This window comes from Rhinolophus ferrumequinum, chromosome 14, assembly GCF_004115265.2.
Source record: "Rhinolophus ferrumequinum isolate MPI-CBG mRhiFer1 chromosome 14, mRhiFer1_v1.p, whole genome shotgun sequence".
Classification (NCBI taxonomy): Eukaryota; Metazoa; Chordata; class Mammalia; order Chiroptera; family Rhinolophidae; genus Rhinolophus; species Rhinolophus ferrumequinum.
Genome location: NC_046297.1, coordinates 17,577,234 through 17,602,261, shown reverse-complemented (window position 1 = coordinate 17,602,261; position 25,028 = coordinate 17,577,234). Strand labels below are relative to the sequence as shown.

General features: G+C 40.7%; 1 protein-coding gene across 13 annotated transcripts in view; it reads right to left on the bottom strand.

Annotated features, from left to right (window-relative positions):
* The window catches only part of ASPH (aspartate beta-hydroxylase), a 202,867-nt gene that overhangs the window by 68,988 nt on the left and 108,851 nt on the right, over window positions 1–25,028 (bottom strand). The gene's annotated exons all lie outside the window — the stretch shown is intronic.

Below are 25,028 nucleotides of genomic sequence, written 5' to 3'. Positions count from 1 at the left end.
TACTGTTTCTGATCAGATAAAGATAAAAATACGAAGCTACTCTCAAGGGAATCAAGTAAACAGAATTTCTTAGCCTAGTACTCAAGGCCTTCCATGGCATCACGGATCTATCACTCCGGCTACAGCCCAGACTTCAGCAAAAGTGACTGCCCCATGGCCCCCGGACAGCTTTGTGCCATTTCTGACGCTACTTTCTCCAAATAAAATGGCCTGTTCCTTATTGTCATCAGTTGAAAATATGCCCAATCTTCAACAGCTAGCTCAAAAGCACACTCTTTATAAAGTGTCTCCACATATAACTTATACAAGTGGTCAGTTTCTATCTCTTTCTTCTCCTCTCCTCCCCCCACTTCTGTGTCTCTCTCTCTCTCTCTCCCCCCCAGGAGAATGAGAAGGGCGGAACCTTGAAAGGGAAACCAGAAGTTCCAGACAGAGAAGGGGAATGGTGGTGGGGAACAGGGAGGAGTGGGAGGGATAGTGAGAAATGAGAACAGTCAGAAGAGAACTTCCTCAGTGGTCTGACATTAAACCTACAAATTCAATTGTTTCTGCTCTATCCTGTCACAAAGGAGGAGGGGTTCTCCTTCTAAAGGTTACATCCCTCCACACACATCCCTGTGACCTAAGCCAAGCTCGTACTAGGCTTTTGAGGCCCTCCCTTCCCTAATCTATAAGGGGGTGGTGGTTTTGAGAATTAAATCATGAGCAAATAGCACAGTGTCTGGCATATAGTAAGTGCTCCCTACCTGAGAGCTAACGATGCCTATGGCCTTCTGGGCAAGAATGACGGTTCCCTTTTCTTCCTATCCTACCTGATCCTGCTGCAGCATCTGACATAATCGACTCCTCCTTCCTTCCTGAAACCATCACTCTCCTTGACTTTTGTGTTGCCTGCTCTCCTCATTTTCCTCTTTAGCCTCTGGCCTCTCCATTTCTTTCCTGTCTCATCTGGCTCCTACCATCTGCTGATCCCTGGGATCTTGTACTCTTCAGGGTCAGTCTTCAGCCCTCTAAAGGGCTTTAACTGCTTAATTCCAAAACTGAGCTACAAATTAATTAACTTTCTCCTGCATTACAAAAATCATAAATCCAAGTGTCTGATTTCTGGCAGAGATGCCTCAAGCTCAGAAATAGGGCAGAAATGGAATTCGCTATTCCTCGCAAATCGGTTCTTCCATTTATTTACCCTACTTCAGAGGATGATGCCACATTTATCTGGTTATCCAAATCACAAACCTAGTTGGAGAACACAAGTAAAACAGGGCAAAGAAGGGCCACGTGAAATTACCCGAATGCAGACTGAATGGAATTGCTACTATTCTTTAGCATTCACTCTGTGCCCGTCTGCCAGTCTCCACACCCGGTGCTTTACATATGTCTCCTTTTATTCTCTCAACTTCCTGGACACAAGAAATTTAACTTCACAGATGTGGGCATTGAGATTCTAAAAGGTTAGTCCCTTGACACCTCCTTATCTCATCCACACAGGAAGAAGGGGACACTTATTTACGACTAAAATGGTTTCAAAAGGAGGGAGGTTTCCTAGAAATTCTTAGCCTCCTGCCTAGGTCCCCGCAGGGGAGATGGTGTGACTTACCTGATTACTGCGCTGGGGGAGAGCCAAGCTTGTGCAGCTGAGTCTCACCGCTTCTCCTCCCCCAGGAGCATACACTGAGCTCCGGATGCACTGAGCACCCTACAGGGAGGGCCCCCCATGGGAGAAGGAGAGCTGTTCCATGCCACCTGGAGTGGGCGGGGATGTCTAATTCGGGGGTTCAATATTAAGAAACCTATTATTCCTGCTCATCTCAGCCCCATTCTTTAATATAACTCTTTTATCAGTAAAAAAACTGATACTCTGATCACCTTTCCTTTATTTCATTCCTTGTGCATTTTAAAAATTGCTGTGCTCTTTTGTTTATTCCACTTTCCTCTTTTCCCCTCCCTCAGCCCTCAGGCCCTCTACTGTTGAAAAACACAAATGTCTAAAGCAGAGCCTGAAAAAATAGTGAATAACGGGCATTTTCAACTGCACGTCATTATGGGTTAGTGTACATGCTGAAGATACGGAAAATGAATTGACATGTGAGTGAGATGTGGATCTGTAGGGGTGGGAGTTAGTATCTTGTCTCCTCAGCACCGGCTTATGTCTCTCAATTGCTCATTTTGGTTTTGCAGAAGTGTCTGTCAGCAAAGTGCCAGTGGGACCAGGGAAGCTTGGCGTGCATCTCAGTAGAGGGCTTTACTGCTAGCTAGCATCATCGGTTTTCCTAAATACAGCGCCCATGTTTTACAGTTCAAGTTAACATGAGATTTATTTACAAGAAGAAAAAAAAAAACTTGGCAGTTTTCAGGACATGTAAAATAGTCAACATTAAAATAACAGGCTCATTACATGGTCTGATTAAGTACCTTAGTGTCAAAAATTTTCAATATCATCAAAAAAATAGAAAAAGTATTTTAAAAATCTCATAACACCTATTATTGGGTTGATGCAAAGCTAATTGTGGTTTAAATGGTTAAAAATAATATCAAAAACCGCAATTACTTTTGCACCAACCTCATACTAAGAAATTCCTCTCATCTTTTCATATATCTTCCCATTTAATAAATAGTTCCTAACTCTTGTTCCTCTCTTTGAAATTCAAGTTTTTTCGTATCATGGCCATTTTTATTTTTAAATGTATAAAAAGTCCAAGGCAATTTTCTCCATTGTAAAAAAAAGCAAACCACAGATCTCTTCCTCCTTGTTCTGGGAAGGTACAGGGTCCTGCGTGCAGCCTGTCGCTGACGTGACAGTGGGTTCTCTTGGTTGTGACAGGACTGGGGAGCACTCTCTCAAGTCCTTTGGGCCTCAGTTTTCTCATGTACAAATGCGTGACATGGGCTGGTTCTCTTAAAGCCTCTTTGAAGTGGGAAATCCTGTGCTCCTAAGTTTCAGTTGATTTAATCCATGTTAATAGTCTTTCAAAGTAGACCTAGAAGGTACTGGAATGTTAATTTTGTTGAATGTGGATTTTGTAAAATGGTTTAGGAGGAAGCTCTCTATGCTATATTAAGCTTTGTAGTTTTAAAAAATTGCTACCATTACAAATGTTTTATCCTTATCCAAAACCACAAAAAAGGAAAACAAAAAAAAACAACCAGCTTCATTTGAAACCTTTAGTTCCCTTGCCATGCCATAGTTGAAAGGTTAAAGAGTAAATAAAAAGGAAAAGAAGGAAAATAAAATAATTAAAGGCATGAGAAAAACACTAATGGTACTATGGCATAGTATCCTTAGTATCCTTAGATCATATAAAAATTGACGGTGATTCCCTTTGACTTCCACTTATTCCATGGAGGATATTTTTATATTATGGTCCATGGGGAGAAGCTCACCACCAATAAAAACAGAATCTTTATATGACTCTATGTCCTAGACCCGTTCCTTTGAAGAGAGTAACAAAAATGGCAGGCTCTGCCACAATGTAGACAGAAAGCAACAATTTCCTAACCAGTTTCCTTGCTTCCCATCTGTCCCCATGCCATACTGTCCTCTAGATCTTTCTGAAACACAATCTGTCCATGTCACTCCACTACTTAAAATACACCCGTGGATCTCTCAAACACACCAAATGAAAACAAATTCCTTAGAATGCCATCCAAGCAATCCTGCTCCTGGTTACCTACCCAAGAGACATGAAAACATATGTACATCCACACAAAGACTCAAACATGCATATTCACTGCAGCTCTGTTCGTAAGAGCCCAAAGTAGAAAAAACCCAAATGTCTATCAAGTGGCGAATAGACAATGTGTGGTATAGCAATACAATGGAATACTACTCAGCCATAATGCCAATACCCGCAACGACAGGGCTACATCTCAAATGCATTATGTAAATGAAAGAGTCCATATTCAAAAGACCACTGACTGGGTGATTCACCTTACACAGCATTTTGGAAAAGGAAAAACTGTAGAGAAAGAAAACAGATAAGTGGTTTCAGAGGCTGGGGGTGGGGAAAAGGGTTGACTACAAAGGATACAAGAGAATTCTGGGGGCACAAAGTTCTGTATCTTACCTGTGGTGGATAAACTGTATCTAGATGCCTATGCATATGTCAAAATTCATCAATGCACACTCAGATACATATAGTTTTGATTTACTGTATGTAAGTAAATTATACCTCACCACTGACTTAACAAAAAAGTTATAAGGAGGAGACAAGCCGCATGATTCTCAATGACTCTTATTAGAGGCATAGCAGTATGAAAAACATTTGGTCATAAAACCATACTTTAATAAAGTAAAATTCAGTCTGGTTTTTAGCCCCTCCCTCCATGAACCCATCAGGAGGTAATTCAAATTCACCCGGCACAAAACAAGACGAAAAAAATGCTCTTCTAGACCTACTAACTAGGCCTCCAATGACATCTGTATATTTTCCTTATTTATTATCCCAGATACCTTTCCTGCTTTTGAATGCCCCCCTTCCTTGTCATTCATTCAACCCTCCGAGGAGCCATCCTCTCTCTCTCTCTCTCGTTGACTACTCTTGAACTATACCAAACCATCACTGTTCTTCAGTGTGTAACTATAGAGCCACAGGACTTGGCTTGAGACCAACCTTGTTCACTGACTTCCTTCCTTCCTTCTTTCCTTCCCTCCTTCCTTTTTTCCTTCCTTCCTTCCTTCCTTCCTTTCTTCCTTCCTTCCTTCCTTCCTTCCTTCCTTCCTTCCACTATTTGCCACTGTGTTCCAAGGATTTTACTAGGTGCTGGGAATTCAACAGAACCTTCCTCAAGGAGGCTACAGTCTTAAGGGGAGAAAGATATAAATGGATAATTCCCCTTTAGCGGAATGTGTACAAGGGTCGACCCAAGTGGTACTAATCTATTTGGAAGGAAGGAGGGAAACTGAGGACTTAAGTATATCGAGGACCCAAAGAGAGGTAGCAGTCCAGGCAGAGGAAAGAGTATTTACTTTGCAATTCAATCACAGTTGGGAACTTGTACTTTCATCACTAGTTATTTTTCTAGTAAGTAAAAGGCTAAACATTTCCTTTTGCTTGGAGGAAGGGCCCTATATGTAAATGTTCTTATTATGGGAGTCCAGACTTTCCAGAATTTTGGAAAGCTCAGGGTGGAGATGTTGCTCAGGGACCCCGGGCACTGACTTGCTTTCTCCCCACATCTGAGGACGTGGCCTTAGTGATGCTGAGCCTGCTTCAAGAGCCAGGAGAGGACCAAAGTGCATGTTTAAGGGGTATAAGTTTTGTTGAGAGAAGATGTACACCCCAACTACAATAGCACAAATCGAGCTTTTGAAAACATGCAAGACAAAGAGTGGGCAGCTAAAGCTCTCCACCCCTCCCCAGAGGAGGGCTTCTGGACGCCCATGCTGAGGGTCCTGGTATCTGCTCTTGCCCTGGGCTGCTCTTTTGCTTTTGATACAGTTTTGTATGGTTAATTAAAGACCTTAATTTAATAAGAGACAGAGAGAGAGACAGAGAATGAGAATTTCTCCAAACTCAAACTCACATGAAATGCTGTATACCAGGGGTGCCAAAAAATGTATACAAGTGGACACTTTGGTCAATGTTGCTCAAGCAGTTCACCGTAATCAGATGCATCTGGATGCTGACGGTAACCACTTTCGTCACCTCTTGTAATTGCAGAAGTCACACGTGACTTGTATTCATCTTTTGTTATCGGTATATGCTGAGTATTACAATCTTAATACAATTTTCCTTTCTTAAAATGTGTATTTTTTTTCTGGCACCCCCTGTATTTATTCAAGGGAAATAACGTATATCTTGAGTTCTTTCCCTATTGTGTTTCCTTGAACCAGCTTTACTGTCTTTCATAAATTGGCCCCTAGTCTCTATTTTCATCTCCTATTACTTACCTATAAAGCAGTTTACATTTCTTTATACAGCCTCTCAAATATGTTATGAACTTTGACACTTCTGTGATTTTTCTCACGGTGTTTTCTTTGCCTAGAAAATACTTCCCTCTATTTCTATCAAAGATTACTCTCTGTATTTCAACTTCCAAGACCTAGTTTAAATGCAATTTCTATTATCATGTAAGATATCTTCATGCCAAAAAAAATAAAGAAAAAACAAACCACCTCATATAATATTGTTTCTAGAAAGAGTAAACTTTCCAAGCTGTGTTTAAGTTGCTTGTGTATATAGTGTGTGCTTGCTTACTGCTGTCCTCCCACCCCCATGCCTTGCAATCATGTTAATTTTTGTGAGAAAAGAACTGTGTCTTCCTCATAATTTATTTCCAGCATTTAGCACATGGCCTGTCCAACAGAAAGTCTTCAATAAATGTTTCTGAACATATGAATGCATGCAAACATGAATGAATCAAGATATTCTAGAAGGGGATAGGGCCATGTTGATTTATAATTTAGGCATATCAGCTGCTTAAAAAAAATCAGAAAATTATAAGCAACCAAGACAGAGAATGAACCGAGAATAGCTTGCTTTATAAAGAAGGTCTAATCCAAAAAGCATCAATGGGCAACAATGGCAGGGACAGAGGAGGAAGACAAGAAAAAGAAACAAGGTTATATGTGAGACAATCCCCACTGAAAATTTTATAGAAAACACTAATAATTATTTCATTTTAGTTTTTCAGTATATTTAGCAATTTAGATCACAAATGGCAGAAGAGTAGACACAGCTAACTAGTAAGTTCTTGGACTGCAAAGTTCAGCTAATTTTAGAACATAAAAACTTCACAAAGAACCTTGTTTTTATGTTCTGAGCCGCTGTTTAACGCCTTATCAAATTATTTGCTGATGATAATAGTTGATATTTTTTGATCACTCTCTGATAGACATGTGTTACTCACTCAGGCTGCACAAACTGTAAACAAGACCGGAGCTTAGGGTTGTCTCAACTCCAATGTTTTGTCATATCGCTAGCATCTGGCCCAGAAATTAAGAAACTAGGGTGTCTCTAAGGGCTTTGACAGTGATGACAGGGTGGAATTTAGTGTTAGTATAAGTATTATGTTGTGTAAAGGAAGGAGCTGAACTTTGTACTACTTGTCTCAAAGGATAAAGGTAGTTAAACAGCCCCAGTAATTTATCTTCATCCTGTATTTGAAGACCCAGTGTTTATACATTACATGGAGACACCAGGTTTAGCAGGGAGATCACAGGGTATAGAGGCTGGAGGTCAGGGTGTGAGCCCCAGCTCTGCCCTTCTTAGGTGACTTCCATGAAATGAGGATAATATCTGACCCCCTCCCTACCCACCCATCGCAAAGAAACATGAAATATGTAAATGTTAGTCATGAATTCCATCTATAATACCCTATTTTCAATTACTTTAAAACTCTCCTGTTTAATTAAATTGAAGATGTGTATGACATACCTTATGAGCAAATATTTGAGGAATTAATTTTTGTTGTTGTTAAGATACCAGATTTGCTGTACGGTCAAATATTTCTCTGGCAGAGATTTTGGGCAACTAATGAGCTTGCCACATTATAACTCTTTCCGGTTTGTTTTACTGAGTTAACAAAGGACTAAGGAGCTACAGGGCCACGCTTTTCTTCCCTTGTTCCCCAAACCCTCCTGTCTGTTTTCCAGCAGAACCACATAAAATGTGAAGGACTGCTTTTTGTTATAGGTATCCAAAGGTGGAATTTGATGAAAAAATAATCTAAAAAGCAAAATGATTTAAGGGAAGAAAAAGTAAGACCAAAATAAGACATTAAAGAAAAATGTGCATTATATCTGAGACGTGGCCTGAAGCTGAAATAATTATGTCATGCTTTTATTGCAATATTACTCAGGTTAATTAACAGTTAACCCAAGACAGGCTCCGTTACATATTTTAATCTTCCTATATTAGAATTGGAAGTTAATTTTGCTTTTCTTTTTAAAATCAATGACAGATTTCAATATTATAAAAAATGATCTCTACACTAAATTTGTCTGGCAGTGAGGAAATCTATAAATTAAAGCAAATAATAAAAAAGATGGAAATAATAGTGCAAAACATTCAAAACTTCAAGAATCAAGTACTAGGATTTTAAATAAAATTCTATCTTCTGGGTACAGGGGAAGCAAGCCTGTATCTACCAGGGTTCCTCCAAGACATACGCAAGGAAGGGGGTAGCAGTCCTCCGTTGTTTTCTCTTTCATTTGAAAGTGAGAATTGTGCAAGGTTGTGCATTGCTAGGCTTCACTCTGGGGTCTGCTACCATGTTGAGAGAGAGTCATGTCATTTGCTACTGAGAAACCCAATCAGCAGACAGCCACGCGAGTGCTTCTGGCAGGAGTCTTTGTATTATCACTGTGAGAATGGAAAATTAATGTGTTTGGTCCAAAAAGAACCTTCCGAGGCTACTTCCTGTGATGCTATCCACCGTGCAGGTCCATAGGCCTGGGAGAAGAGGTAATCTGGGCAGCTCTGGGGAGATCCTCTTACTCGCCAGCTTTGACTGCAGACTGGCGGGAAGCAAGGTGGTGTGCACTTGCTTTGCCTCCTACAGATACGGAATAACAGACTTCTGCTCTCTTCAGAATTACATGTCTGCTACATACCACCAGGAGTTCAATATTCAAAGCTTAAACCAAACAGTTAGCATAAATATTTTGCAGCTGAGAGACACTCATACAACACAGTAAACGTTATATAAAGGGCAATTGTTTTGAACTAATGCAGGATTCAGCTGGGAGCATTCAATGGTGCCAGCAAGTATACCAGTTTATTAAATGCAGTTCGCTATGTCCCCATAGGCTTATTTTAATAAATTATACATCACTCCCTTTCTAGAGTAATAATCCTTTAACAGATGTGACCCCATATGTTAAATTAGAAATTTCAGAGACACTAAGTGCTGTGTTTTCTATACATAACAGAAACCCCTTCAGTGCCAAGGCAATCCACAGGCTTACCAGCAGCTGCTTCCGACATTATGAATTTCATCTCCATGTGCGCTGGTCCATGAGAGAACAGCCAGCTTCCCCCAATTTTACTTTAGACACAGTTCTAACAATCTTGGCCTTCTGGTTCTCTAGTCCTTAATTCATTATAAGTAACAGAAAGAGGAAATGAGAGCTGTTGGAATCAGATATACACTCAGCAGCAGGAAACAAAAGCTGATAGACTGAAGTAAGAGACAGAAAACTCACCAGAAATGAACCCAGCTCAAACAGCACTGCAATCTGGGTGAAATGGTATAGAGCGAAATAGTGCTATGCACTTCAGCAGCCCCAAAAGGCGTCCCTGCACAATTACTCATATTCATTAAAATGGGCATTACAGTCTCCAATGGCCAAAGAAAGTTAAATTATGTGGAGCATACAATTTAAAAAGGTGGAGATGCATAAAAAGTATTTTAGAAAAGTATCTACCAAATTCTGTTAATTTTGTTTAAATGGTGCTTGAAGGTTATTTAAAGTCAACTTTCAGTATCTGTTTCTATGAAATACTGATTTCCCAATAATGTCAAATAAAACAATAATTTCCAAGCCTGGATATAAGTCGGTATCACCGATGGAATCTGCAATGAAACAGACATTCTCAAGCACTATCAAATAAGAATCATGGGGGCGGGAGGGAGGTAACTTTGCTCTGCAACGTCTCAGATGTATTTAAAGATCAGTATACACTATATGAATGAATAATTCAGGTATTTGTAAGCTTAGTTCTTAATGCTACCTTATTTTTTTATTTGATTGTTCAGATGTCAACAAGGATCTATGTTTTTTTGTTTGTTTGTTTTTTTATTGGGGAATATTGGGGAACAGTGTGTTTCTCCAGGGCCCATCAGCTCCAAGTCGTTGTCCTTCAATCTAGTTGTGGAGGGCACAGCTCAGCTATAAGTCCAGTCGCCGTTTTCAGTCTTTAGTTGCAGGGGGAGTAACCCACCATCCTATAGCAGGAATTGGACCTCACGCTCTAACCAACTGAGCCATCCGGCCACACTTCCGGAAGCTCAGAGGCAGTTTGTTGTCTTCAATCTAGTTGTGGACGGTACAGCTCACTGGCCCATGTGGGAATCGACCGGCAACCCTAACCAACTGAGTCATCCAGCTGCCCCAACAAGGATCTATGTTTGATTGCTATTTGTCAGTATTGATGACAAAAACTGGCTGTTTTTGACTATTACATCTTTTAAGACAGAAGTTACATCTGACTCCTATTCTTTTAGACATTATCTGAGATTTCACCAAACCCAGGTGGAAATCTTTAAATACAATTTGATCATTGTAATGAGAAAAACCCCAAGAATGCCTTTAGAGTTTCTCCCTGCGTGACAAAAAATAAAAACCTGATGTTACAGAATTTATTAATCTAGGTTTGTAGGAATGGTGGTAGATATGATAGATGACCACAAACTTTCTTAGTAACCCAACTGTAAAGATCTGGGTCTCCGATGAATGATAAATACTTGAGTTTACTTGGGCAATAGCATAATGATAAAGTTACAGGTAAACTATTTTGGACATTTTAACAACTAGAAAATACATGTTTAAATGACCACGTTTTCATTACAGAGAAAAGTGAATATGGATCAGTAACAGAAACATAAACCTATAATCATATATATTGAAAAATAAAGCCATTCCCTTTCTGAAATAGAAGTAGAGGAAATAACCATAAAGAAGAAGGGGATGTTATCTGCAAAAACCTAAGGTTGAGAGCATACTTTAAAAATGAAATAAAATTTCTAAATACTTCCATGTCATATATGAAACAATGGTTTTCAAGACACTGTACATCAGACAATGAAGCACAGTGATTTCTGAGAGAGAGAAAAATCAAATTTCTCAAAATCAGTAATAAAAAGAAAATTCTAAATGTTGATAGAAAGAATAGACATGCTATATACAGGGAAACAAAAATAAGGATGAGCACAGATTTCTTATTAGAAAAAAATGGAATGGAGAAAAGAGTGGAGCAATATTTTTAAAGTTCTGGCAGAAAGTGTCAGCTCAGAATTCTATATCCACCAAAATATCTTCCAAAACAAAGGAGAAATAAAGACTTTTTCAGACATACAAAAACTGAAAGAATTCATCAACCACTGGTCAGCACTACAAGATATGTTTAATGACATTCTTAAGGCACAAATCTATGGTAATAGATGGGAATATAGGTCTATACCAAAAATGAAAGGACTGAGAATGGTATTAGGTTGGTGCAAAAGTAATTGAAGTTTTTGCAATTATTTTTAACCTTTTAAATCACAATTACTTTTGCACAAACCTAATAACTACATGGGTTAATATGTGTTTTCTTTCTTCTTATTTAAATCTCTAAAAGATAGTTATTTTAAATAAAATTAATTGTTTAAACAAAAATAATAATTTATAGGGTTTAGAGTAAAAGTAAAATGTATGACAATAATAGCACAAATTTGAACAGGAAAAGTGGAAGTATATTATTGTAAGGTTTTATAGTATACATGAAGTGGTATAACATCACTTGAAGGTAGACTGTGATTAAGTTAAGGATGTATACTCAAACCCTAAAGCAATCACTAAAGTAAATCACTAAAAAAATAAAAATTAAAAATCAAAGAGTTATAGCCAGTAACCCAAAAAAGGAGATAAAATGGAATGTAAAATTATTCAATTATTACAAAAGAAGGCAGAGATAGAGAAAAAAATGCAACAAATCAGAGATGTGACAGAAAACATACAGCAAAAGATAGATTTAAATCTAATCACATCAATAACCACATTAAATATAAATTACAATTATATATCCTAATTAAAAGCCAAAGAATTTCAGCTTGAATGAAATTCAGCTTGAATTTCAGCTTGAAGATCTAACTATGTGCTGACTACAAAAATGTACTTCAAATATAAAGATACAAAAAAGTTAAAAGCAAATGAAAGAAAAATGGCGTGCCATTCTAATACTAATACCAAAAGAAACCTGGAGTGCCTATAGTAAAGTCAAAGTAGATTTGAGTCCAAAGAATATTGTCAGTGGTAAAGAAGGTTATTTCACAATGATAAAGGAGTCAATTCATTAAGAGAACAGAATAAGCTAAATGTTTATGCATCTAGTAACAGAGCTTCAAAAATCCATGAATCAAAAACCAACAGAACTGTAAAAAGAATAAAAAAATCCCAAGTCCATCACAGATTAAGATACTGCTTACTCAATAATTGATTTGATAGAACAATGAGAGAGAATATCAGCAAGGACGTAGAAGACCTGAATAAAAGTATGAACCAACTTGACCTAACTGATATTTCTAGAACATTTCCCCAACAACAACAAAACACACATCTGTGCAAGAACATTTCCCAAGCTTCCACATAAGAAGCTGGAAAAAGAGGAGCAAATTAACCTCAAAGTAGTAGAAGAAAGGAAACAATAAAGATCAGAACAGATATCAATAGCTTGGAAAGCAGAAATAAAGTCAATAAAATTAAAGCTAATTTTGAGAGAATATAAATCAACTGATAAAAACCCTCCCAGACTGATCAGAAAAAAGAGAAAGACATAATAACCAATATCAGGAATGAGTCAGGTGATATCACTAGGTTCTTTTTTAAAGGGATAATAAAAGAATATTATGAACAGTTATGCCAATGAATTCAATAAATTTGAAAGATACCAACTGCTAAAGGTTAATCAAGAAGAAATAACCTGAATATCCTTTATCAATTAAAGAAATTGAATTTGTAATTAAAAACCTTTTCACAAAAAAACTCTAGGCCTGGTCATTTTCACTGGTGAATTCTACCAAACATTTAAGGAAAAATAATACATAAATTCTTGAAGAGGAGGAATTGCTACCCAACTCATTCTGTGAGTCAGCATTACTATGAAACCAAAACCAGGCAAAGACATTACATGAAAAGAAAACTACCACCTGAGTTTCCTCATGAACATAGATGTAAAAACACAGCTGGTTTAATATTTGAAAATCAATGTAATTTATAATATTGGTACAATAAAAATGAAAAAAAAAAGATAATTTTATTAGACACAAGAAACAGCCTTTGACTGAATCCAGATCCCATTCTTGATAAAAACTCTCAGCCGTGTGGAAATAGAAAGACACTTTCTCAATCTGCTAAAGAGTGTCAATGAAAAAGTCACAGCTGACATCATACTTAATTGTGAAAGATCAGAAACAAGACAAAGATGTCTACTCATAAGTTCTGTTCAGCATTCTACTGGAGGGTCTCTAGCCACTGAATCAGGCAAGAAAAAAAAATAAAAAGCATCCTGATTCAAAAAAGAAGTAAAATTGTCTTTATTTAGAGGTGACATAAATATCTTTGTAGAAAATCTGATATGAGCTATAAGAAAGCTACTGGAACACAGAAATCAGTTTAGCAAGGCTCCAGGATAAAAGATCCATATTGAAGAATCAATTTTCTTTCTATATCTAGTAACAAACAACAGGAACTTGAAGTTATAAAGTGATACCACTTATAATAATATCCAAGAATACGATGGAGTTAGGGATAAATTTGACCAAAGTTGTAAAAGACCCGTACATGAAAAACTATAAAACAATGCTGACAGAAATTTTAGAAGAAATTAAATGGAGAGAAATATCATGTTCATGGATTAGCAGATGCAATATAGTAAAGATGTCAATTATTCCCAAATAAATATATAAATTCTATGCAATTATAGTCAAAATCCCAAAGCCTTTTTTACTTGGTAGAAATTGACAAACTGATTTTAAAATTCATATGGAAATACAAAGGACATCTCTTATAGCCTAAACAGCTGTGAAAAAGATGAGCAAAGTTTGAAGACTAAAATTTTGTGATTTCAAGATTCATAAAGCTACAGCAATGATGACAGTGTAGTATTAGAGTTGAGATAGATAAACAGATCAATGGGACTGAACAGAGTCCAGAAATAGACCCATACGTATATGAACATTTTCAACAAAGGTGCACAGGCAATTTGGTAGAAAAAAATAATGTGTTCAGCAAATACCACTGGAATAATTGGATACACATATTTTTAAATAAACCGCCATCTATTTACCATATACAAAAATTAAGTGAAAACGAAACACAAAACTAAATATAAAACCTAAAACCGTAATATTTCTAGAACAAATCACTATAGAAAATCTTCGTTACTTAGAGTTAGGCAAAGACCTCTTAGGCATGACTCTGAAAGCACCATTGGTAAAAGAACAAATTCATACATTAGACTCCATTAAAATTAAAAATATCTTGAAAAGCTACGATTAAGAAAATGAAAAGGAATACCAGAGGCTGGAAGAAAGTATTTGTAAGTAATATATGTGATAAAAATGTTATAAAAATAATATATGCAGAACTCTCAAAACTCAAAGAATAAAAACAACCCACCCAATTTTTTAAAAAAGGGGAAACGATTTGAACTGACACTTCACTGAAGAAGAGATAAGAATGAGAATTAAGTTCATGAAAATATGCTCCACATTATTTGTCACTAGGAAAATGAAAGACCAAAATGAAAATACTACACACCTATTAGAATGTAAGGATGTGGAAGAACTGGAATTCTTATATATTGCTGGTAAGAATATAAAATTAAATTATAAAGCCTCTTTGGAAAATAGCTCGAGAATTTTTAAAAGGTTAAACACACAACTACCATTTGATCCAACCATTCCACTCCTACATACTTACCCAAGGAAAATGAAAGCATGTGTCCATACGACTTGTACATGAATTTTCACAGCAGATTTATTCGTGATAATCAGTAACTGGAAACAAGCCAAATGTCCATCAACAGGTAAATGGATAAACTATTATATCAATACAAATGGGTACTGTACATCAATAAAAAGGAATGAACTATCACTACATACTACAACATAGATAAATGTCAAAGTAATTGATGATTGAAGGAAGCCAGACCAAAAAAAAAAAAAAAGGGCACATATCATATGATTCTACATAAACTTCTAGGAAATGTAAACTGATGGACAAGGAGAGCCCTCAGTGGATGGGATGGGAGAGGCACACAGGACAAGCATACAGGAGAGATTACAGAGGAGCACCAGGAAACTTCGGGTGTCACTGCATAGGGTCATTATCGTGATTGTAGTGTGGGTTTCATGCTTGCATATATGTAAAAACATATAATTCTATGCTGTAGGTGGCGTTTATATGTTAACTGTATCTCAATAAAGCTGTTATAATAAAAACAACCATAATACTATAATCATATCTAAAAAGAAATTAACAATAATTCCTGAATATCATAATTGGAAACTTTCACTGGATAGTCAGTGTTTACATCTCCTTGTCTTATGAATTTATGTTTTTACAGTTTGCTATTCTGAAATGGGATCCAAACAAGGTGCAAAGATTGCAATTGGTTTTGTCTCAAACAAATGAGACAGAACTTTCCACAGAATCTTGTGAGATATTAATTGTCCAATAGGACATACTGAACAGAAGAGTGCCAAGAATATTTTGGGACATCCATAACTACTATTCAAATAGTTTTATAGAAAAAAATAATCCAACCTAGAATCTGACAATCTGCTCTGATCTATTCACTTCCACTGCACTAATCTGGTTGTTACTGATTCTGTACAGAACTGTGTATATCAGTTTTCAAGCCATTGACAAACATTTATGGAGTACCTCACAAGGTATTACACCATTTAGTGTAGGCGATACAAAGATGAATAGAATATTATCCTGCAGGAGACTGAACGTTCACGTCCCCAATAAATCCATGTTGAAATCCAAACCCCCAGGTGACAGTATTAGGAGGAGGGAACTTTGGGAGGTGACTAGGTCATGAGGGCAGAGCCCTCACGAATGGAATTACTGTTTTATAAAAGAGACTCCACAGAGTTTCCTGTCCTTTCTACCATGTGAGGACAGAGCAAGAAGGCACCATCCATGAGCCAGATATATCACCAGATACCAAATCTGCCGGCACTTTGAGCTAAGACTCCCCAGGCCCCCAACTGTGAGAAACGAATTTCTGTTAAAGACACCCAGTGTGTGGTATTTTGGTTATAGCAGCTCAAAAGGACTAACACAAATCTCTATCCTCAAATAAGTTAGATATTAGAAAGTGGGGGCGGGGGAAAGTAAATTAATGAATAACTAGAATAGAACGTTGAAAATGATCAGGCAAATTAAGAATTATAAAATACTTTGGGAACACAAAGAAGCAAGGAAGTACTTCTAATTGGAACAATAAGGTGAAAATTAAGGAAGAATCTGGTGTTTGAGCTGAGTCTTGAAGCAGAGATCTAATGTGGGATGAAGTAGAGGCATAAAAAACACCTTACGCAGGAGGACAATATCGAGGTGGAAATGTGAAAAGGGATCTGTGAGAAGTCTGGTGGGATTTCATAGGGTTCTTGTTCAGAACAGTGAAGGTCAAGGCTGCATAGATGGCATGGAGCCAGGTTATGGAGTTTCTTGAAAAATATTCTGAGGAATTTAGATTTTGTTTCACAGGCAATGTGGTATAACTGATGGTTTTAATAAGCGACTCTAAGTACGCTGTGTTTCAGGAAGTTTCTCTTGTCGTGACCACACGTAAGTGAAAAGGCAAAGAGTAGAAGTAGGAAGTGACTGCCAGAGTTAGAGGAGAAGCCCCCACAAGACTGCGGGAATGGCAATGCAGGCACAGAGTCAAATTCTAGGCTAAATGAAATGATTACATTTTAGGGGGGAAAACGACTTGAACATAACACTTCTAGAAATAAATAACTAAATTTGAAACTATCAAACGAAAAAAATAAAAATTATAATTCTTATCAGTAAAACTTACATTCAGACAAATCTATTTTCACTGGATTAAAAATACATATATTAATTTCATTAAGTTTATAGGTTAGCCTGTTTTTTAACAGAAGGCACTACTGATCATTCTGTCACTGAGAAGGAAGGTGGTGACATTCTAAAACAGTACAGATTATTGTCAACCCAAAAGACATGATACATGTTGTGGTTCTTTTTCTGAATAATGTGCCGCTTATTTTTATGCAACAGCACACCACGTTTTGGTTTTTAACAGATGGCAATTTTTTTTTTTTTACCAGGGTTTTAAACTTGCACACTGGGGATGAAAACTATTTATACAGTAAACACTTTAGCTGATCCTATCTTTGGACAAGTTTAATTAAAGAAGGAGATACCAATAGCACAATCAAGCAGACTCATGGGAGGAAGTCGGAACTTGCTGCCTTGCTGAATACATTATTTTACCCCCGCAATTTAAAGCATCCTTGGTAATGACTGGCACTATTGAGTTTTATAATAAATCCCTTAAGAATCTAGCTTGTGTTGTTGTTGTTGTTGTTTTTGTTAGCTGTTTTCAAACCCAGTGTTCAGAAAGCTTTAACACCCCAGGTAGAAGGAAAGCATAACTTACTCTTTAATGAGATGTCCCTACAAGCATTCCTCAAATAGCTCCCCAAGACTCTCACAACTTATTCGGCGTGTAGCTATTCATTTCCCCCATATAAACATTTTCTAGGGGAACATCCCTGAGGAATCAGTATTCTCCTCTTGCACTTAAGACACTGAATTTATTGGGAGGAGGTGAGGATTAAGTTTATCAAATTCATCAAGAGCCTCTTAGGACAGAAACATACACAAATAAATAGTATGAAACAGCATCTAGATTTGGGGCTCACATATATTTTACATAAAATAATAACAGGAGGGAAAGTAATGATTCCTGTCTCTATAGCATGTCTGTATAGCATGACACCAGTGACAAAGTAAAATGGTCACTTGACATACACAAAAACTGCAGGGCAGGCAGAATCATCTGTGTATTTTCCACGTGGAAATGGAAAAGCTCTGCGAGGCTAATAGACTTATTCAAAATCAAATAGCAAATTAGAAGCTTAAAATCAAATGCCAAATAAGAATTGGTAGAGCCGACACTAAAATTCTTGGTAAAGGATCCCTGTCACTATACTACAACAGTTTTCTAGTGTTGATCAAGAGACTTCACACCAATAAGAGGAATTTAAACGCCTACGAGGAAAATGTCTGTGGATAAACATAAAAAGATGGCAGCTATGAATTCTTTATAAGCAGACACAGAATGAACAACACTCATATCCCTAAATTTCCTGTAATGCTGTTATGGTCCTCAACCTCCAAACACCACAGGAAGCCACATCCTTTCATCAAAATAGATCAAACCAAAAACTTGGTCTAAGATGACTGACCAGGAGTGAAAACTCTGTAAGTACTCCCACCACTCCAGGGTTAATTCATTAAGTGTGTCTGATACTATTCACTTACAAGGCAATTTAAAAATATTCCTCATTCTTTTTTCTTTCTAACAAGTCTCTCCACTCATGTTTTATAACCACAAGGAAATACTCCAGGAAGTGCATTGTTGAGCTATTATGAAACTTCTCAGTGGGTAGAAGACAATCTGCCTCTGGCCTCCTTCCTCACTGCGCACAGAGGTATGCAATTAATGGCACAACAACACAAGCCCTGCTGGGTCCTGTATGGCTGGAGCCTCATGACTGTCTACAAGTGCCATGAAAAAATATACTGCAGAGGTGCACATGGGGTTCGTGGCAGCCATTAAAAAGCAAGATGTGGTATGAATCAACGTGACAAGGCCCAGAAATAAAAAGCTCACCCAAGTTCATTGGTTTTATGTTGAAGCCATAATTTGCAATTAATGCTACTCCCACCTTTGAGCAGCTGAATGACAAACTAATAGCATCACAATTACGGGGGTATAAATGCACAGAGAAGCCAGTGGTCCTTGGGAGAGAGGAGGCATATTTCAGTGAAGCATAAAAGTCATGGTTATTGCCTGAAACATACCTTTATCCAACCTTAGCTTTTATGTAAAGGATATCAATAAGGCATCATACTGTATAAATAGCTTTCATCCACCCTTATTTCAAGTTTAGCTTTAAATGTGTTTTGCACAACTTGAGGAGAGTTGGTAACTAACTACTAGCTTGGAAGGCTCCGGATAAATCTTATATCTATATATTCCCAGAAGTAGGCTCTAATTAAATCTCCTGCACGAAACAAGAAAGGAACAAAGAAGAGAAGATATCATTAATGGTACTGAAGAACCAAAGAAAAGTGTAAAACTCACTGGCTATTAGAAAAAAATGAATTATGACCATTTCCCCTGAAAAGTGGTAGGTGGTGCCAAGAGTTTCAAGACAGGACTAATGAATTTAAGCTGTTTCCCTGAGAGCATCCCCATGATACCCTAGCAGCACTGACCTTGGAGTAAAGATGAGCTGGCTGTGTGCAGAAATGTCTAGGAGCTGTTTTCTGTATCAACCCATCATCCCTGTCTGAAAAACAATTAAGTATCTGTATTTGTGGGTCAATGCAGAGAAGTCCACGGATGCAGCGCTTGCTAGGTACTTGAAGACCACCTTAAATGTCACCCCTCCAGACTTCAGCTGCTTTCCCTGTCCCCCCGCAGTGAGCTTTCTCTCCTCCATGCTCCCACAGTGGTTTGCTCATAAGCTCTACCTCCTTACATTGTAGTTTTATGTTTGCTTTGTTTACAGGGCACTTATGGGGACAGAGCCAGGAGTGCAGTTTCCAGGCTCTCGGCCTCACATGGAAAGGTGCTCACTCGGGTAGTAAATGGCCATCAACTGTGATTGGATGGCCATCAGCTGTGGCTAGTTGGCCGTCAGCTGTAACCAGTGAGCCATTGGCCACTAATATAACTGCCGTGGCTACGCTAGCAGCAAATGGGGGCTAGCAAGAAGATGGTGGCTGAGCCTGCAAGCGGCCCAGTGAGGGTTGCGAACAGTGTGGCTCCTGCTTCCTGTGTCTCCAACCCAGCCGCCAGCGAGAATATAGTGGTGTGACTCCCCTATCTATGGCTCCGTGGGTGTTCTGTTTTGGCCTCACCATGTCCTGCATTCTTATGTGGGGAGCGGGAGCTGAGACCCCGCAGGCCGCCCCGCACGACAGCACTGCAAAGAGCATGGCAAACAAAAAGGTGAAATATTGGTTAAATTAGTAAACAACAGCCAGAAGCTGTTGTCCCTTTCCTCAGTCCATTCTCTAAGAAGGGTCAACATACAAGAGGTGGCTGAAGTCCCAGGACCTGGAGAAAGAGGCTATGCCTTCACCCAACATAAATGAGTCCCTTATAAGAAAATGTGTTAAAAAAACTCATAGACAGAGACAATAGTTTAGTGGTTACCAGAGGGTAAGGGGGGAGTGAGGGATGGGAGATGAGGGTAAAGGGGATCAGATACATGGTGGTGGAAGGAGAACTGACTCTGGGTGGTGAACACACAATGTGATTTATAGATGATGTGATACAGAATTGTACACTTGAAACCTATGTTAACCATTGTCACCCCAATAAACTATAAAAAAAGTGTTAGAATATATGCAATTCCTTCTCTTATCCTCACCAACACGTGCCAACTTCTTAAATATTAACCCAAAGGCAAAATTCAGTGTTTTCTCATTCCACCATAACCAAGTCAACAACTGTACTTATGATTGGAAATGAGTTTAGAATTTGCAATATAGGTTGCTTCATATTTGCCTTTAGGGATTAATAGTTTTTAGTAGTGAATAATTTGGAGGATGTATGAAATAAATGCCCTTAACCATCGCAGTGATGTTTTCTTATTGCTTCAATGGTCAGAATTTTTTTTAAACTTCTCCTGGCAACCCAAGAATGTGTCTAGGACAATGACCTGTTAAATGCCGAGCATCTTGTGTGTGCAAGGCATAGCCAGGCCCTGCCAGGAGAGGCAAAAAGTAACTCAGTGAAGTGGTATGTGTCTGCTTTTTCTTAGTAGGTGTATATTTTCCCCCAGCAGCTTCAACGCATATAGAAATGTATCCTCAATAAATGATAAGTCCTAGGTCCCCAGCTAATGTTGTAATGAACACATGATGAGGGTTAAATGAGCTTCCTCCAGCAGTTAAGCAGCGAAAATCCCAAAGAGGGCAGTTTCTGGACAGCAGGGGGAGATGGGCTGAACTTCGGTCAGCTGGCAAGTGGGTCTCTCCTCGTCAAAGCACGGAGGCAGGTACTGGCCTTATCCAGGCAGCGTATGTGCAGGGTTGCAAGAGGCTCACCTTGCTTCCAACCTTTTCAGGCACCAATGCGATCACACCTAATGGTAACCGAAAACGCCAGACCCATGAAACTATCATTGCTAAAAGCCATGTTCTTTAATACCTGAAGTGTGAGCATGTGCAGATGGCACTGAGAATTCGTTAACATTTTCCTCTTAGGCATGATTCAAATTGCGAGGCTTTGCAAAGGAATGGACCAGTGTGAAGTAAAAGGACAGTCTGCAGATGAGACAGACAAGGGCCATGAGAAAGAGAAACGGTGTAGGGCCCCATTCAGACCTGGGCACCTCCGCAGCGCTGCTCAGTGGGGAGCCACCGCCATGAGGAGGACGAGGTCAGCGGTACTCGGATCCGCAGAGCAGCTCAGTGGCTTACCATGTATGGCTCATGTCCTCACCTTTAAGACACCTGTTTAATAAACTCGCAAGGCTTCTTTCCGCAGTGTAGCTTCAGCTTTTCTCAAACAGTACTATATGTTGTCTTTATATATTATGAAGTTAAACAGTCCTTTCAAAGGGGATTCAAATATTAACAAGGAATCATAGCTGAACCAAGTGGACCCAAAACAAATTTTTAGTTAAGATGGTGTCATGCAGGGTGTCATGCGGGGTCTCTAGTCCTGCTCCCCACATAAGAACGCAGGACATGGTGAGGCCAGAAAGGAACACCCACGGAGCCATAGGTAGGGGAGTCACACCACTATACTCTCACTGGCGGCTGGGTTGGAGACACAGGAAGCAGGAGCCACACTATCCGCAACCCGCCGTCCACTTCTCTGCCAACCAACCAACCCCATTTGCTAACTGCAATCCGCGCTTGCTAGCTCAGCCACCATCTTCTTGCTAGCCCCCCCTTTCTGCTAGCGTAGCCACAGCAGTTATATTAGTGGCCAATGGCTCACTGGTTACAGCTGACGACCAACTAGCCACAGCTGATGGACATCCGATCACAGTTAATGGCCATTTACTCCCCGAGGCAGCACCTTTCCACGTGAGGCCGAGAGCCTGGAAACTACGCTCCTGGCTGTGTCCCCACAGATGGTCCTGGTACACAGACCAATCTGAGCAGGTAAGCAGCACACCTGACTCTGAACTCCCCAACCATGACGGCACACTAGAGTTGGGGTGCCCCTGAGCTATAAAACCAGAATGGTTGGGGGTGGGCCCCAGGGCATGTTCTGAACTATCCCACAGGTGACCCTAATATGCAGGCAGGGTTAAGAAGTGCTAGATTATACACCGGTGGCTAACTAGACTCTAGTGGTAATTGGGCTTCAATAGCAGTTAACTATCCACAGATTAGCTTGCCGTGTTCTAGGTGGAAGGCAAGAGGCAAGTGGAAAGTTAAATGAAAGCATTAAGGCTGTTGAGAAACCATGAGTGTTCCTGACATTGCAGCACCGACCTTGTGTCTGGATGCCGTCCTCCTGGCTCAGCTCCTAAGTGTCCCTGGCAGTGGGCGATGGGGCTCTCGGGTCTGCCAGTGCCTCTGGAGGAATCCAACGCCACTCCTGTCCGTGGAACTACTTCTGTCAGCAAATGTCCTCCCGCTTCCAGCTTCCCTTGGGGGCTGTTGCCGAACCCGTGTTAGTGGCTGTGGGGACAGAGCCCAGAGAGCAGTTTCCAGGCTCTCGGCCTCACATGGAAAAGTGCTGGCTCAGGTAGTAAACGGCATCAACTGTGATTGGATGGCCATCAGCTGTGGCTAGTTGGCCGCTAGCTGTTACCAGTGAGCCACTGGCCACTAACATAACTGCCGTGGCTACGCCAGCAGAAAATGGGGGCTAGCAAGGAGATGGTGGCTGAGCTAGCAAGCGCGGATTGCAGTTAGCAAGTGGAGTTGGTCGGTTGGCAGATGTGGGGACAGAGCCCCAAAAAGCAGTTTCCAGGCTCTCGGCCTCACATAGAAAGGTGCTGGCTCAGGTAGTAAATGGCCATCGACTGCGATCAAATGGCCATCAGCTGTGGCTAGTTGGCCGTCAGCTGTAACCAGTGAGCCGTTGGCCACTAATATAACTGCCGTGGCTACGCTAGCAGAAAATGGGGGCTAGCAAGAAGATGGTGGCTGAGTCTGCAAGCGGCACAGTGAGGGTTGAGAATTGTGTTGCTCCTGGTTCCTGTGTCTCCAACCCAGCCGCCAGCGAGAATATAGAGATATGACTCCCCTACTTATAGCTCCGTGGGTGTTCCTTTTTGGCCTCACCATGTCCTGCGTTCTTATGTGGGGAGTGGGACCAGAGACCCCGCCGGACGCCCCGCACAACACATGGCGTAGTTGGCAGGATCCCCGCACGACACATGGCGCAGCGAGCAGGGTACGGTGCCGGCCAAAGCTCCCCGAAGGGCAGTGGAACAGTTTCTGCGTATGAACACTCAGTCTCAGGAAGACCAGGAGGAGCAGCTGCCTGAGAGCTGGACCCCGTGGAGGGGTGGAAAGACATGGACGGTTCCCCAACCAGCAGAGGCCGGAGAAAGTGAGGGTCCTTGCGGCCCTGTGAGCTGGGAAGTGCTTGCTGAGGCAGCCCGGATGCAGGACTTGTAGTCCTAGGAGGAAACGCTTGCTGAGTCCTCCGTGGGAGATGAGGGTGAGGTCAAGGTCATCCCTCACCCCCAGGACAGCCCTGGCGAATGACTATGGACTATGGGGAATTGCCTTCCACCCCTAATTTAATGGACAGCTTGACTGTTTGTTTGGGAACATACCACCATGTAATGGAACTGGCGATGTTTGCTTTTGTGTCTTGACCGGCCGCCATCGAGAATATGTAAGCACCTTGACTGTGAGCCGCTGTTGTTCCAGCACGGTACCCTGAGAGGCCCAGAGAGAGTGGCAGTGCCCTGAGAGGCCCTCGTGTGCCCGGGGAGACTGGTGGTACCCTAAGAAGTCCAGGAAGTCTGGCTGTGCCCAGAAGTACTGGTGGTGCCCTGAGAAACCCTGGCTGTGACCAGAGAGCTTGGCTGTGTCCAGGAAATAGCATTCACCTCCAGGCTCCTCGCACAGGGCCCCTTGCGGAAGACGCTTGTCGCGTAGATTGTGAGGCGAGAGCCTGTAGGGGTGGAGTGTGGGGACAGAGCCCCAAAAAGCAGTTTTCAGGCTCTCGGCCTCACATAGAAAGGTGCTGGCTCAGGTATTAATGGCCATCGACTGCGATCAAATGGCCATCAGCTGTGGCTAGTTGGCCGTCAGCTGTAACCAGTGAGCCATTGGGCACTAACATAACTGCCGTGGCTACGCTAGCAGCAAATGGGGGCTAGCAAGAAGGTGGTGGCTGAGCCTGCAAGCAGCGCAGGGAGGGTTGGGAATTGTGTGGCTCCTGTTTCCTGTGTCTCCAACCCAGCCGCTAGAGAGAATATAGAGATATGACTCCCCTACTTATGGCTCCGTGGGTGTTCCTTTTTGGCCTCACCATGTCCTGCGTTCTTGTGTGGGGAGTGGGACCAGAGACCCTGCAGGCCGTCCTGCGTGACACTTGGTGTAGTCGGCAGGATCCCTCGCAGGCCGCCTCGCATGACACATGGCGCAGCGAGCAGGGTCCCCTGCACGACAGCCGAAAAGTGGACAACAGGTCGCATGTCGTGTGAATCCAGCCTCCAGTGATACTATAGTGTATGACTCCCCTACCTATGGCTCCGTGGGTGTTCCTTTTTGACCTCGCCACATCCTGTGTTCTTATGTGGAGAGCGGGAGCAGAGACCCCGCCTGATACCCGCACGACAGTGGCTTTTCTCCGTTTCTGGGATATATGTGCCTGTTGCCTACCGGCTGGCCTCCCAGACCTCACCTGCTGTCTGTGCCTAATTTTCTGCCCCTGCCTTGAGTGTCTGTCTCACCTCAGGCTCCAGCACGACCACCCTGCTCTATGCCACCACTGCCCAGGCTCAGAACCAGCGAAGGACAGCAGGACCCGAGTTGGTGAAGAGGAAGAAGAAGAGCGTTCTAGCAAAGGACAAAAGCACGACTAATATTCCATAGAGTTAGGGAAAAGCAGTTGACCCGT